Consider the following 15,606-nt stretch of genomic DNA (forward strand, 5'->3'; position numbering starts at 1 on the left):
AGGAGAGCGGAAGGGGGAGTTCTGGGGATGAACAATCCCTGTATAGTGTAGGGGAGAATTTCCTCCCTACCTCATGCCATATGTTCTGTTGCTATCAAAGGGTTAAAAGGTAGCAGAAACGCTCTAATCACTGAGCAGCTGGAAGTCATTAGGCTTCCAGGAACATGAGTTTGTATAAATAGTCTCCCGTGTGTTTGTTCCCCCCTTCTCCCCTTTTGGGCGTGTTTGCTGATATGTGTGGTTCGTCGCCGGGTTTTTTGTGTGTGTAAATAAACCTTTGTTTGAGTTCCAAAACCGATTGCTCCAAGACTCCTCTTTGAAAGAAATACTGCCTCTCCTGCCCTTCTTAAACTGCTGCGCGAAATGCTCTGCTGTAATGGGACTTGAGACGATGGAAGCGCACCGGACATTTACTTTGCATTAAACTAATTAAAGTTTAATGGGACATGTTCCCTGGAACACACACACACACACACACACACACACACACACACACGAGACATAGTGATTAAAGTTTAGAGAACATATCTTTAATAAACAAGAAAAAGAAAAGTAGACAAGATATTTATTAACTTTTTCAAGCAGAAGCAGAACAGCAATAGGAAACTCCTGACTTCAAAATGCAGTTTGGTCCTGTGTGACCTCATGGGCAACTGACATTAATGTTGCTTTGGGGGTTGGATTGTTTTCTACTGACACCTTAGTTTGCTCATATTCAGTTTCTTAACTGCTCAACCATAGAGACTCACACAATCTGTGTGAGCTTTGGATACTATTGGGCACTTTTCTCTATGAACAGGCTCAACTGCCCTCAACCTGTGTTGTAAATGCACAGGTTCTTATCTCACAGTTTATTCTTATATTTATGTTGCAAACATATACTTCTGCACAGCTAAGAAATTTACAAGTATGGGCAAAGTACAACCTTCTTGCCCTTAGTATGATAATACTTGCATTATTTCTCAGATGACCCATTTTGAATACAGAGACATCATAACTCAGCACCAGAGTTCATTGTTACTATGGCCTGATAACCAAGGCTCAGCATGAATGCATGAATGCATGAATGTATGGGCTCCTGGCCACTTTGCTCCTCTCTTATTATTCTACTGCTGCAGTGCAGTGAGCAAAGCGATGATTTGGCTTAGCATGTTGTCCAAGCCTGGGCTTGTGGTTTAGCTCCAACCATGAGCTGTAACTAAAGATTCTCTTATGCTTTACAGCTTATTACAAGTAGGGCCTTCTGAGTGGTGACACCCTAGGTGTGAAACACTCTTTTCTTGTGCTTTAGATTGGCACTGACATTGGCCAGGTAAATACATTCCCCCCTTCACCAGACTTTCTGATTAAAAAGCTTGAGTCTAGGTGACAGAGTATGGTACCTGAAGGATGGTGCATCTTGTTATAGAGATCCAAAAGATTTATACAATCTGAAGAGAACCCAGAGTATAAAGATTATTTCCTCTACTTTTTAACTGATATGTTGATTTTTGTTGTTGTTGTTACCCACACTGTGATACATTAATGATGGATGGGATATAAAGTTTAGTAATAAATAGACAAACCACATCCTGTCATCGATTGATCTATTGTGCTAAGGATATATGGTGCTATATGCCCAATGCACAGGACATCAAACTCACTACCCCATCACATGACCCAGGGACATTTGCTCTGAGAGTTTCCTCAGCAACTACTATTAGAGAACAATTTAAAAAGAATATTATAGGATTTAAAAAGAGTGCTTAAAAGGTAAGAACACTAAAACATACGACTGAGATACATACTCTCCTACTTTTATTGAAAAATGTATATATCCATTGCTGAGAGGGAAACTCTTACAAGATTCTGCTGTGCATACAGACTCATGTCTTCAGAGTTGAAACTATAGCAAATGATGTGTACATTCAAATTTTTCAGGCCTTATTTCTTATTAGATGTTCCCTATTGTTCAGCTCAGGCCGCAACAAAATAATGTAGCATTTGGGGGCAAAGATGCAACTCAGCAAACCAATGCTGGAGGCTAAAATAGAGAAGATCTCCACAGCAACCATGTATTTTCCCTTGGTACTGAGGTAGGTTGGAAAGAAAGATATCCAAACACTGCAAAAGACCAGCATGCTGAAAGTGATGAACTTGGCTTCGTTGAAACTGTCAGGCAACTTCCTGGCAAGGAAAGCTGCAATAAAGCTGATAATAGCCAGGAAGCCCATGTAGCCCAGGACACAGTAAAACATAGCAACAGATCCCTCATTACATTCTAGAATAACTTCTTTAGTCAATGAGTGTGCATCAACATCTGGGAATGGGGGTGAGAATCCCAGCCACACAGTACAGACAGCTGCTTGAATAAGGGAGCAGGAAGCCACAATGGAAGTGGTTGTTCTCTTCCCCACCCACTTCCTCATCTTGGATCCTGGCTTGGTAGCCATAAAGGCCAGAACAACTGTGATAGTTTTTGCCAACACACAAGAAACAGCCACTGAGAAGATAATGCCAAAAACAGTTTGTCGGAGGAGACACAACACTTTTTCAGGCTGTCCAATGAATAGCAGTGCAGAAAGGAAGCAGAGCAGGAGGGAGATGAGGAGAGCATAGGTGAGGTCCCGATTGTTGGCTTTGACAATGGGTGTGTTGTGGTGCCTCATAAATGTTCCCAGAACCAGAGCTGTAATCAAAGAAAAGGAAAGAGCAAAACAGGCTAAAATGATCCCCAAAGGTTCTCCATAAGTCAAGAAGCTTATATCCTTGGGAATACACACATCTCGATTGTTGTTTGGATATTCTTCTTCTAGGCATTTATTACAGTCATTCATGTCTGGGGGGAAAAAGTATGTTGTCTTACTCCAAAAAGCAGGCTGCAATTGTTCCTTTAGTACGTTTTGTGTTCACCTTGCAGGATAGATTTAGAGTTTACAAAATGAAATATTTCATGGACGATTTAATCAGCATAAAGCTTTGTAGTTCTAAATCAACATTATCTTAACTTTCTGGGGTGGTTAAAATGAATATACATCTACAGAACTGCCACAACAGAAACCGAGAAAAAACATCCTATATATTTGTAGCTTGCCAGCATCAGGGCCAGCTTTGGATTCAGCATGTTGCAGTTTCTGCCTAGTTGTGGCACAATGATCACACCCAAATCAGACAGAATACTGTCATATAATGTCATGGATTTGCTGGATGCAGAGGAGGGGTGGGAGGCACCATCTGGGAAACCCCCAAGGGAAGAAGACTCAGAATCTGGGGACTGGTGGTGGGATGATGATGGGAGATCAGAGGGAGAAGAGAGATAAGACTGGAAGGAGGAGGTGTCAGAAACTAAAGAAGTGACAGGGTTTAGTGAGTAGAAAGAGTCTGTGGCAGAAAGCAGTCCGGAATCAGAGGCAGGAAAGGAAGGAGGCCAAGAGGCAGAAATTAGGCAGGCTGCCAGGGGGTCACCTCCTCCTGCTGTGACCAGCTCCCCACCCCTCCCCAGTCTCCCGGGATCACAAGGGGTATGAAGGGGGCAGACTGGGAAGGACCTGGGACAGGAAGAGGCTGTAAATCGAGAACTGTCCCTGGAAAATAAGGAAACTTGGAGGGTCTGTTCCTTTAAATGCCTGCTGAAAACCTTTTTGTTGCAGTAGGCCTATCCAAAAACACGAATTGGTTCTATCTGTTTTTGAATGTGCTTCAAATGTATTGCGTTCTACTATCTTCAGAAATTTTAAACAGTTTTTAAATATTTAAAAATGTTTTTTAAAAAATTGTATTGTCATTTATATTGATGGAATCTGCTCTGAATAACCTGAGGCACACACATCAGAGTGTTTCTCCTTCAGCAGTTGTTCCCTCAAAGCCCGATCATAACAAAGATATCAATCCCATTTCAAACACTGGAATTTGATATGGCCATAATCTTAAAGGCACATCCCTTTGATTTTCAGCCAGAGAAGTTGTATTTTATAATATAGTTTAGTAGATGCATAATTCTTACCCTCCTGGTCTGAAATCTTCCCTTCAGGACATGGGATGCAATCGTAGCAGCAAAATGGTTTCCCCTCCTTCACTTTCTTTCTAAAACCAGGATGGCACCTCTCAGTACATAAAGAAAGAGGCTGTGACTAATTCATAAATGAGAGAGCAAAACAATATTTGGAACCATTATATTTTGGGTGTCATTTCTTCTGTTCATACTTCCTCCCAGTAATATATGTTCAGTGTTACAAGCAAGTGCTACTTTTCTCTATTAATATAATAATTAAAGTGCTGCATCATGCCTATATATGTATAATTTTTACACTAGCAAAATGGACCAGCCCTCTGAGAGATAGCTAACTAGATTTATCTGCCAGCTGCTTGTTTAACAGACCTTCTCTTTTAAGAGACCTTCTCTCTTTCCCTGGCCCATCACACCCTTGTCTCATCTGCTCCAAAGCATTGTGGAATAGATTTAGGGAGAGAGGAGGGAGGGAAAGTTCCTTTGTGAATTTTAAATGACATAGATTATGCTATTTTATATAGCTAAGCCAGTAGAGAAATAATAAAGACAAGTGGAAAACAATCAAAGGAGCTTGTGGAACCCCATTTATTTCATCTATCATTTCTTTTCTTTTTTTTAAAAGGAAAACACCACAAAAACCAAACCATCAGTATTTTATCCAGCTTCTTCATTTATTCAATTAAATTTGGATATCAGAACCAGAATTGGATATCTTCTCAAAGGCTGCAGTTGTAGCCTACCTGGTTAAACCAGTAGTACCAAGCTATGTCATCTTCATTGATGGTGAACACTTGGTTGGGATCCACCCTCCCAACCTTCACTTTATGAAATGTTTGGTTTGAAGAAACAATCCAGTTAACCACGTCAAATCCAGCTACTAACTTTCCATGCTGGTCAAAGGCAACCTTGTCACCATTGCTGTTGTTAAATGAGACACTTCTGAGAAAGTGATGGAGCTAGAGTGAGGAGGAAAAAGCAAGAGTTTAGAAAATGCAATAGGGTGATATTAATTTCTACTGCTGAGTATGGATTTTGAGCGGGAAATTATTCGTAATGTGCTCACTCTTCTTGAGTACTCACTCTTCAGAGGCAGGGGAAGATGACATTAGAATAATCAGGAAAATAACTGTGACATCATCACCATCATCACCATCATCACCATTAATTTTGACTTTGTTCCTTTACATGGAAGCCTCACATTGTTTTTACATATAGAAGACAAATATTTTAAAAACAATGGAAAGCCAACATAGCCAATAGCTAGGGATGATGGGACCAGCAGTCCAACAATGTCAAGAGGGCACCACATTTATTACTCTTGAGCTAGAAAATGGATGATATAATGACTCAGACAGTGAAATAGAGATCACCTAGGAAGAGCAAGGAGGGACAGAAATTGGGCCTTTTATCTCTTCACCTATATAGGTAAAGGTAAAGGTAAAGGGATCCCTGACAGTTAAGTCCAGTCACGAACGACTCTGGGGTTGCAGCGTTCATCTCCTTTACAGGCTGAGGGAGCTGGCATTTGTCCGCTCCGCAGACAGTTTATCCGGGTCATGTAGCCAGCATGACTAAGTCGCTTCTGGTGCAACAGAACACTGACACCAGAGCAGTGCACGGAAATGCTGCTTACCTTTCCTTACCTTCTACTTGCACTTTGGGGGGGAGGCGCTTTCAAACTGCTAGGTTGGCAGGAGCTGGGACCGAGCAACGGGAGCTCACCCCATTGCAGGGATTCGAACCGCCAACATTTTGATTGGCAAGCCCAAGGCTCAGTGGTTTAGACGACAGCGCCACCTGCGTACCTCACATTAATGACCACAGAAGGATACCCTGCATGAACTAGAAATAATTGAACAATGTATACTGTTCCTATACTAAGTTAAATGGAATCAAAGAGGAAGGAAGTGAAGGGTGTTGCACTGCTACTTTACTACTAGTTGATGGGAGATGAAGAAAGATGGAAAAACAACACATTGGAAGAGTTGGGTAGGATTTTCTTATAGAGATTAGGGACTGCTGTGCCTCTATGCCATTTGAAGATGTTGAACCCATTACCTGTCCAAACTGTTGGTTTTGATTTTGCAGTCCTCTTCCTTCCACTGTTCTGTGTTTGAGTCTAGATGAGGACATGCTGTTTAAAGCATGAGCAGCAGCATAGACAGCATTGTAGATGTTGTAGCTATAGCCTGTCATGCTCATTTCAAAAAATGGTGCCGGAAGGCTCTCCAGGTTCTCCTCACCAGTGCAGATATCTCCCATCACATCTCCCCCATCTGCATCTGGGAACACACAACCAAAGGCCTCTTGCCAGAATTGTCTGATGAATCCATCTCCTTTTGCCCTGGAAGGATTTCGTCCCAAAATAAATGTTTTGAATCCTGGTAGGTCATTGGAGTGTATGCTGAAGGACAGGACACCATGGAATATTTCTGTTTTCCAGTCCCTTTGATAGACCAATGAAATGAGTTCCATTTCAGCTGTCATTATCCATACTATACCTTTCGGTAGTCTTGGTGGTTGTACTCCTGAATAATAGGGAAACCATCTCAAAATAACCATAGATTCTCCATAAAACACGACAACATTGGCTTTGCTGTTCATTACAACTTTGTGTAATTTTGCCCCATCTTCTAGTATTCTGGTAAGTTCAGAGTCAGAACTTAACGTAGGTACTTTTTTTATGAAAGCAAAGCACACGCCTTTCTGGGAAAACAGTGGTAATGCAGTTTGCAAAAAACTTTCACCACTTTCATCATCCATTGTAAGGACTCCAATCCATGTCCACCTGAAATGAAGGAGCAAAGAGACAATCCCTGTATATTGCAGGGATTGCTGAGGAACCATCTGGTAGAAGTAAAGACCTCTAATTTCATTGTACATCAGTGGAACAGAGCCATATGTGAACTAAAGGGAGATTGAGAGATGAGGGGAGAAAAAAAAATATGGTAGAATTTATGTGGTACATTGAAGAGTTCAGAATAGTGTACAGTAAATAGGTTGGAATCCCTTGTTTTCACCTCTGCTAATGGAAGTCACATCTTAGCTACATTGGAAGGGAGTCAATTATGGTCATTTCTCCCCTGCCTTCACTCTAACTCTACACTTACTTAAATCTGTTCCAGAAAATTGGCTGACATAACCTGAGTAGATATTTGTGAAGTGTGGGGGCGACAGAAGGCAAGAGGAAATGTCCGAAATACCTCCCTCCCTATTCCACTATTGGATGCCTTCTGTCATTGGAGGAAGAATCCATTGGATTCAACATATACATTACAATAGCAATCTTTACAACATTACAGTAATGTAAGATAGCTGAATTGTATTATTCCCTTTCTCCAGATAGGAAGCTATGACTGAAAAAATATAGGCTGGCAGGTGTGTCCATGGCTGAAGGAAGAATGCACTGAAGACTTACTGGCTTAAAATTTTCATTCTTAAATTGCTACACTACACCAACTTTCTGATAAGTACATTTTCAAAATAAAGTAAGAATGTGTTCTTTATGCTCACACATTTGTGCAAAGTGATGTACATGTGAAATATGTGGAACAATGGGCTGCAAATTTCAAGTTAGATTCATTTCTAAGCATACTTCTGTCAGTCTAGAAATGAAACAGACCTTTCTCAAGCTCTTTAGGAACACATGGAACTTACTTATACTAGGACAGACCATCAGTCCATTTACCTCAGTGAGGTCTACAATGGCTGCCTACACATCATACCTTTAAAGCACCTTTGAAGCACATTTCCCTCCCCTCAGCTCCACCCCACCCATGTTAGGGAGCAGCATTGTTCTCTTAAACACTCTCTCTCTCTCTCTCTCTCTCTCTCTCTCTGTGTTAATATGGATTTTAGACTTGTAAACTTTTTAAAATCTCTCTCTTTATTTCCAAGACAAAAATTAATATCTTTGAAACATGGAATTGAAAATGCAGAAGGCTCAATAAACTGTGATTGTAGGTTAAATTCCCATACCACTCACCCCACACACATACAGAAATACTACCTGAGGAACCTTATAGTTATTCAAGAGACTTGCCACATTGATAGAAATCTGCGCTTCCCGTGACCCAATGACTGCTACTAGATTTTTCTGGTTGTTACATAGGTAGTTAGGAATAAATCTTTCCGGTGCTGATAGCAGTAACATTGTGGCATGATAGGTCCTTCTTGCATTATCATAGCTGTCATAGATGTGGAAGCCCACAGTGAGATTGGGTAAGATCTGAGGGTTTTCATTGATCTCCTTTACTGCAAAGGCCAAGGCTGTGATGTGTTGGTAATATTTAGGCACTACACTAGAACAAGAGTTTAGAATGATAGTCCATACTTAGTTTAATTATTACCACTGTGTTTTATGTCTCCTAAATTTATTTACTATTAGCAGTATTTGTATATTCTGTTTCTGGACGCACCCTTTGCCCTAAGAGACAAGCAATACCAGTATTCAAGTTCAGAACATGACACACACTGTGCCTTCTGAGCAGAGATTGTTTACTAAACTGAACTACATTGAAAATATACACACTTCTATCTATTTTTTCTCTCTATTTATATAAATCATGACAGCTCAGCAGGCTTGACCAACTCTATTTGACCCCGACTTTCATTTTGTGAAACAAATTTAAAGACTAGAGTTCCTGACTCTGAGTTTCAATAAACAAGTATCAATAAAGATGGGTAATAGATGGGGAAGACCCGTTATCTTACCCCTAAGGAACAGACTTCCTCCTATCAGATACAGATGGCACCATAGTGTAAATTAACCTACAGATTTATAACACATCTAAGTAAGAAGAACAATGCATGTTTATCCCAAAACTTGGAACTGACATTAAAGGCATCTCATGGGCAGGATGGTATCCCTAAAGCAATCTTGAGAGAGATTTTCAAACTTCAAACTTTTGAACCTCACATTCCTTTAGAAACCTTTCCTTGCTAATCTTTAATTTTGCCCACACCATCAAATTCATTTTTGTATACGGTACATTCATATGAGATACCAAAGAGCAGTTTTTAGTCCCTTTGATATGAAACCTGCCCCTACCTTTATCCCTTCCTGACTGAAATCCTTGCACTCAAGGAATGTTGCAGCCCTGGAACCCAGACTATGGGATTCTATAGCCTTGTTATATAAAAAGGTTTGGTGAGTTAGCAAAGGAGCTGAAACACTGAAGCCATAAAATTCCCAGTCCTAGCTCTTGACTCCTGAAGAAAAAAAGTATTTTTTTATCATTCCCTTGTGCTAAGGGGTAGTTAATCTTCACTCCTCACAACGTTGACCTACAGCTCTCATAATTCCTGACCTTTGGCAATCCTGACTGGAGCTGGTGGGAATTGTAGACTAACAACTACAATGTGGAGGTTACCAGATTGGCTACCCTGCCTTAACTGCATTAACAGTTTTCTCAGGCTGCAACTCCAGCATTCATTAGCCCATTAACAAAATAAATAGAAAGAAAAACAAACAATCATAAAAGGCCTTACTAAGATGTTTCCGTCAGTGTTGGCAGGGGTTCTTTCATGAAGAGGATTTCACTGGCGACAATGCTGGCATGATGGACAATGCCACCAATGATGAGGTCTCCTTTCTGATGGTACATGTGAACCGGAGGCTGTGGATAACGCATGCTGCACTGAACAATGTGATCTGTACATGCCATGTGAGGAAGCAGGGCTAGCAGCAAGATAACTAAAGTCACCATTCTAACTACAAGGACAAATAATCATTCTACATAGAAAATCCCCAATGTTTTTCTGCAGGACACTGAGATTAAAAATGCCAGACTTGAATATTTTACATGTTTTCCCCTTGAGAGGTTTGAAGCCTAGAATAGCTAAGATCAAAGTGATGTAATTTCCCTGTTCTCAGTCTCCCTTCCCACCTCTGAATTGTACTGGGCAGATTTATGACATGCTTCACAGTCTTTTCTCTTTGTTTTTCTAGTGGCCTCCATGTTTGAACATCAGAATTACCAGTAATTACTATTCTTCTAAACAAAGCAATTGTGAAGGTAATTGTTCAAGGTAATTGTTGAGAGTTAAAACTGGGGAGTCCCTGTGGAGCTGTTTGTCAGATACAATGGAGAGAAGTCCTCCCTCCCCCTTCGTTAGACAGGAAGTGATGGCAGGGCTTGGAATGACTTACACCAAGAAAAGGACACTGTATTGAATACCTTATGGCAGGGATCACTGACATGATGCCCCTGGGTTCTAGTGTACCCACCACTGCCTCCGAGGGCAAGAGTGAATGGCCTCAGTAAGCTCTCCATCAAGGTCCACAATATATGACAGACTGTTGTCTCTCTCCTATTTAGTTTCTGTTTTCACTGACTCAGCCTCCACAATAGTGAAGCCATTTTGCCATGTCCCCACCTTGAAATCAAGAAGTGAGATGGGAAATGGGAGGTGGGGTGTAAATTAGCCCAGTTTGGGAATTTTCAGAAAATTCCATCCTTACTTTCAAGGCTTTTTATCTGAAATCTGGTTTTGTTACAAACATTTGTTGATGCCTCTCATCTAGGAACTCCGACATCATTGATCATTATGATCCTTTTAGCCAGACCTACACCGCCTGTGATCTATCAGGTCATAGACTATGGCACTCAGTTATCTTTATTCTGACTTTCTTATGTGTATGTGAGAACGTGTCTGCAATTTCCCTACTTAAAAAAAATAAAATCAAGTGTTGTTTCTAGAGAAATAAGCGGTGTCAGTTAGGTTTTCTACTGTTTTCCTTTGGTTGTTTCAAGTGGATGTTTAGCCTATGACAAGTTCTCTTTGGCAAATGCCCGTTAACCCAATACCTTATTTGCAATGGGCAGATACCCCAGACCCTGAACTTTCTTTTTTAAATTAGTAAATATCTAGACATCTGAGGAAGAAAGTTATGCAGCAAAATTTGAGGGTATTCTGGGAGCAATCTCTGTGAAACGAGAGTGGCGTGGCTACCTAATATTTCCCCCCTAGTACTGGGGAATTCTCCCTTTTTTATTTGACATCATCATTATGTCTGTATTTGCATGTATTTGTGTGATATCTGCAATAGTCAGGGCTAGAAGGACAAGGATGACTTCCCAAACTAAGCATGTGGCGGCCAGGGGTGGTTGTCTTTATAATTTTGTGGTATTTTGTGAACTTCCCCATGGAAGTCATTTTGTGCTATGCTATGCCATGCTCATTCTACCTACACGGGCAACATTATAACAGTACAAGGCCCCAGTCTGAGAGTCTCAAGAGGTTTTCGTTCAAAACACAGGCAAAAATAAAACTTTTATCCAAATAAATTATTACAAACAATCTGCTGTGCAATCATACAATTCTAGTTTTAAGAACTATAGTAAACAATGCAGACACACAAATTCTTCAAGCCTTATTTCTTATTAGATGCTCCCTGTTGTTCAGCTCAGGTCGCAACAAAATAATGTAGCATTTGGGGGCAAAGATGCAACCTAGCAGACCAGCACCAGAGGCTAAGATAGAAAAGATCTCCACAGCAACCATGTATTTTCCCTTGGTACTGAGGTAGGTTGGAACAAAAGATACCCAAACACTGCAAAAGACCAGCATGCTGAAAGTGATAAACTTGGCTTCGTTGAAACTGTCAGGTAACTTCCGGGCAAGGAAAGCCACAGTGAAGCTGACAAGAGCCAGGAAGCCCATGTAGCCCAGGACACAGTAAAACATAGTAACAGATCCCTCATTACATTCTAGAACAATTTCCTTAGCCATTGAGTGCATGTCAGCATCAGGGAATGGGGGTGAGAATCCAAGCCACATAGTACAGACAGCTGCTTGAATAAGGGAGCAGGAAGCCACAATGGAAGTGGTCATTCTCTTCCCTACCCACTTCCGCATCCTGGATCCAGGTTTGGTGGCCATAAAAGCGAGAACCACTGTGATGGTTTTTGCCAATATGCAAGAAACAGCTAGTGAGAAGATGATGCCAAAAGCAATTTGTCGGAGGAGACATCTCACCCTCTCTGGCTGTCCAATGAATAGCAGTGCACAAAGGAAGCAGAACAGAAGGGCAATGAGGAGAGTGTAGGTGAGGTCCCGATTGTTTGCCTTGATAATAGGTGTGTCATGGTGCTTCATAAATGTCCACAGCACCAGAGCTGTCACCAAAGAAAGGGAAAGAGTGAAATAGACTAAACTGACTCCCAAAGGTTCTCCAAAGGATAAGAAGCTTATATCCTTGGGAATGCACTCATCCTGATTATGATTCGCATATTTTTCTTCTGAGCAAATATCACAATCATTCATGTCTGAAAAAGAAAATAAGTGGTTTTAATCTGAATATCATGGTGTAATTGTTCCTTTCAGAAAGGAAATATTTCATATTTAAATTGCAGGGTGGATTCAGTGTGCATTTCTTTGCTGGAGCAATCAAATAGTGGTGTGATTTCAACTCGTTTGTTTCCATTCACACATATGTTAACATGCTAATGTTTTCCCACCACTTTCTCCTCCCAGGGCTGCAGACACCATAGATATATGCCAACACCATCCAAAACTGAATATTAGGGAATCATGGAGAAGTTAGTAATTTCTCAATCTCTGTAAAAGTATATAGGGAACAGTGTAAAATATTGAATACAGTGTAATTCTATCATGTCCGGCCCATCAGCTGAATCCCAAGTGCTGGTGTCCCTATGGGCTCCCTACCCACTCTGTGGAAAGCACAAGGTGCTGTAAGAGTTATTCAAGATCTTGCTGGAATCCCCTGTCACTGTGCAACCCAAGTAAGGGAGGAAGTGTCATGGCAGTACAGCAGAAGTACAGCAGGCAGTGCAGAGGCCTTTCAGAAGCCTTTATCACCACCACAAAACCAATGACAGCACGAAGGCCAATGGCTGAGGAGATTCAAGTGGCCAAGGAGGAGGAGGCAAAGGTGCTTGTGGTGCCCTGAGATAGGCCTGGTCACCAATCCTGTCAGTCAGCTGCTTTCTCCCCTCAGCATAGATGAGAACCCTGAGGAGACCCCCCCTTCAATGTGTGGTTATGTAAATAACCCAAGGCAAATGAATCACAACCATAAGATAATTTCTTCTACAACAGTTGCTCCCTTCAAGGTACACATTAATAAACATTACAATCACATTTCAAGCACTGAAGGAAAGTAGTCCTAAAACAGCCATAAGCTTAGAGGCACTTTCTAGTACTTACCCTCTTGGCCTGAGATCTTTCCTTCAGGACATGGGATACATTCATAGCAGCAAAATGGTTCCCCGTCCTTCACTTTCTTCCTAAAGCCAGGATGGCACCTCTTATTACATAAGGAAACAGGCTGCAACTAATTAATAAATGAAAGTGCAAAATAAGCTTTGAAATCAATATAATAATAATAACAATAACAATTTTATTATTATTACCCATATTTCTAGGTTCCCTCAGCCACTCTGGGTGGCTTCCTGCACACATAAAAACATAATAAAATGTTTTGTGGATTTTTCTTTTGTTCCTAAGTAATATCAGCATAAATCATATATGGTCAAGGTTGCAAGCTTTTGCAACTTTCTTTATTAACCCAATAAATATGGTATCATATCATGCCTGTATATTATCAAAACACACAGGTGCCACTATCCAAATGCTCATTGTACAAAAATTCACTTATCCAAACACAAGGAATTAGTTGTGACTGATTTCAGAACTCACAGGGTTAAGGAGTTCTGAGTGACGTCTCTCCATTCCTGAGGTGTGACTAGAAGGAGGGAGTGTCTTTATCTCACTGCCTGTTTTGTCTCTGCTTCCGAAAGAGACAGAAGCAAAATGTGCGAGCTGAGTCCAGGAAAGCTCTGTAATTGTTTAACTGCTTGAATAAAGACTGAGTTATAAACACACTGACGCCTAAGTGTGTTTGATCTGCTTAACACCGGGGAGCAACAGCACGCTGCGGGTAAAAGCTCTGCATTTGTGGCTGACGGAGGACGGAGGACCGGGAGCAGAGGCGCCAGGCGGAAGTGTGCCGGGCTTCCATTCAAGCAGCTGCGCCTAATTGGGGTCCACTCCAATTAGCTACGCCACTTATTCAACATTAGTGCCCAAATCTTGCTAAATGCACCAAACATTCTGACATCCAAACAGAGCAGAGGTGCCAGGCGGAAGTGAGCCGGGCTTCCATTCAAGCAGCTGCGCCTAATTGGGGTCCACTCCAATTAGCTACGCCACTTATTCAACATTAGTGCCCAAATCTTGCTAAATGCACCAAACATTCTGACATCCAAACAGCTGGACCTTCATGTATTACTATAAACAAATAAGCAGCTTTTTACAAGGCTTAGTTTTTTGTGTTCTTCTGGTCCATAGCAGGCATTTTGCCTGAAACAATGGTGGGAGGACAAGGGAAGAAGGAAAAAAGTTAGGCAAATAAGAGATCATTTCCCTCCACCTTTGTTTCCCTTTTGCAAGTTTTCAAAGGGTTTTCCTGTTTTGTTTTGTTTTGTTTTGTTTTGTTTTGTTTTGGGGTTATTTGGGGGTCAAAATTCTGTGATTGGGAATGTATTTGAAATCTCCCGATATGAATTGAAGGAAATTGATGATTTGTTATGCAAACACTCAGCTAACAAAGGGTTTCCTGAGAATGCATTATGTTCAGATAGCGGGATCTGCATGTATTGACATTACGTAAGTTAGCTTTTTTTTTTTTTAAGGAATAACAGAATTCTATGGAGGTTCATGACCAGATGATATAATTAATTTTAGACAGTGATCACTGAAATTTGGATGTCATTTACAATTACTGAGGGACCTACCTGATTAAACCCACTGTACCATGTTATGGCCTCCTCATTGATGGTGAACATTTGGTTGGGATCCACCCTCCCAACTTTCACTCTATGAAATGATTGGTTTGAGAAAACAATCCAATTGATCATATCAAACCCAGCCATTAACTCTCCATGCTGGTTAAAGGAAATGGTGTCCCCACCACTGTTGTTAAAGGAGACACTTCTGAGAAAATGGTGGAGCTAGGTTAAATTGGAAAAGGCAATAATTTAAAAAGGGCTGTGACGCATGCGCGCGCGCGCACACACACACACACTGTGTTTACATTGAAAAAATAACAACAAATTAGGCATTTATACCTTAATTTTAACACACAGAGCTCTACATGCACCAATGGAATTCTAAGTATTGGTTATGAAAGGATCAATTACAAAATTGTTAAATAAAATATATAAATACAACCTGATTATAGAATTAACAAGCAACACAACAGTTGGGAAAGAGGTTTAAAGACAAGGATTTCTATTAGATAAGGTGGTTATGGCAAAAAGGCCTTCAACAAACATTTAGTGGTTTCCTGAAGGAAAGATGTTATTTTATTTCACTTCTCTCTCTCTCTCTCTCTCTCTCTCTCTCTCACACACACACACACACACACACATTCAATTTCAGTTATATCTTCTTCTCCCCCTCCCAAAATGTGATTTTGGGGCAGGTCCACAGTATATGCAATATCATGTATATCTCCAGCATGCATGCTTCTGGTTCGGTACCACTTGAAATTGGGCCCATTACCTGCCACAATTGTTTATTCTGATGCTTCACTCCCACTTTTCCTTCTGTTGCTCTGTGTCTGAATATAGATGAGGACATACCATGTAAAG

The sequence above is a fragment of the Podarcis gaigeae genome (assembly GCF_964106915.1).
Source record: "Podarcis gaigeae genome assembly, chromosome: 13".
Lineage (NCBI taxonomy): Eukaryota > Metazoa > Chordata > Lepidosauria > Squamata > Lacertidae > Podarcis > Podarcis gaigeae.